Genomic DNA, 1,571 nt, shown 5'->3' on the forward strand with positions numbered 1-1,571 from the left:
CATTAGCTTTGACTCTTCTTATTTTAAAAAGAAAATATAAGAAATTGAAGCCTGGTCCTCTGCAAGAGCAACCAGAGTTCTTAACTGCTGAGCCATCTCTCTGTCCCTTCCGCCATTTCTTAAGAAACAGCACTAAGGTATAAAAATGTGTTTCCTCGAAGGTGTTTTCCCATGATTCATCCTTTCTCTTCGTCATCTTTCCTCCGGCTGGCTGGCAGCTTTCATCATGAAGGTCAAGCTGTGCAGTTTCAGCGGGTACAAGATCTACCCCGGACATGGGCGGTGCTACGCCAGGACCGACAGAAAGGTTTTCCAGTTTCTTAATGCAAAATGCGAGTCCGCATTCCTTTCCAAAAGGAATCCTCGGCAGATAAACTGGGCTGTCCTCTACAGAAGAAAACAAAAAGGGACAGTCGGAAGAAATCCAAAAGAAAAGAAGTCGCCTTGCAGTCGAATTCCAGCGAGCTATCGCTGGTGCATCTCTTGCTGATATAATGGCCAAGAGGAATCAGAAACCAGAAGTTAGGAAAGCTCAGCGAGAACAGGCTATCAGGGCTGCCGGGGAAGCAAAAAAGGCTAAACAGGCGTCCAAAAAGACAGCAGTGACTGCTGCCAAGGCCCCTACCAAAGCAGCACCTAAACAAAAGATTGTTCAGCCTGTGAAAGTCTCTGCTCCCTGAGCTGGTGGAAAATGCTAACTTGGTAGATCAGAGTTTTGAAAAAAGATCAATCTCTTAAAAAACAATGCGTTTCCTCTTTGACCTGGCAATTCTACTAATTAAATACTCACTAATAAATCAAAATATATAGAAAGATATTTTTGAGGCAGGGTCTGGCCTCAGACTTTCAGTTTGCTTGCCTCAGCTTCCTCAGCACTAAAATTACAGGTCTTGCTACCAAACCTGGCTCCAAAAATACCTTAATACCCAAGTGTGTTTACTGCATCCTTTAGTAGCACAGAAAGAAACTTATGACTCCAATAATGAGGAAACGGTTAAGAAAATTATGATTTAGTCACATGATAAAATATCCTGTAAATATCAGAAATATACAGATACATTTTAAAGAATTTTACAAAAATAAGAGCTTATGTTGTAAGTGAAGAAGAGGGAATAATGCTGTTTACACACTATGAGCTAAGAAAATCAAAAATAATGAAAATTAGAAGGTTTAACAATCATTTTCCACAGAGTCAACTTTACCTCTTTTAATTTTCCCAACTACTTAGTACATTTTTATTATGTTCTTAGTGATAAAATTAATCAAATAGGTCTGCTGAATATGGAATTTGATGTTAATATTCTCTAATTGTGAAAAATGGATGCACGGGTGTTCAAACTAAAGTTTCAACTGAGATGATTCCTGAAAAGAGGAGCTGGAACACGGTGCCACACCAATCAAAGACTCTGGGAAGCAGATCAAAGGCTCCATGGAAACAGAGGCTGATTGGAGGTTGGAGATTAGAAGGGTGTCCAGGTCTGGTTTCTGTTGTTGTGATACACATCATGACCAAAAGCAACTTGGGGAGGAACAGGTTTATTTCATCTTAACAATTACAGTCCGTCATGGAG

General features: G+C 40.1%; 1 pseudogene; it reads left to right on the top strand.

The window, feature by feature from the left end:
* Positions 1–226: 226 nt before the first annotated feature.
* LOC114695070 lies at positions 227–680 on the top strand (annotated as a pseudogene).
* Positions 681–1,571: the final 891 nt, after the last annotated feature.

Source organism: Peromyscus leucopus, chromosome 3, assembly GCF_004664715.2.
Source record: "Peromyscus leucopus breed LL Stock chromosome 3, UCI_PerLeu_2.1, whole genome shotgun sequence".
Classification (NCBI taxonomy): Eukaryota; Metazoa; Chordata; class Mammalia; order Rodentia; family Cricetidae; genus Peromyscus; species Peromyscus leucopus.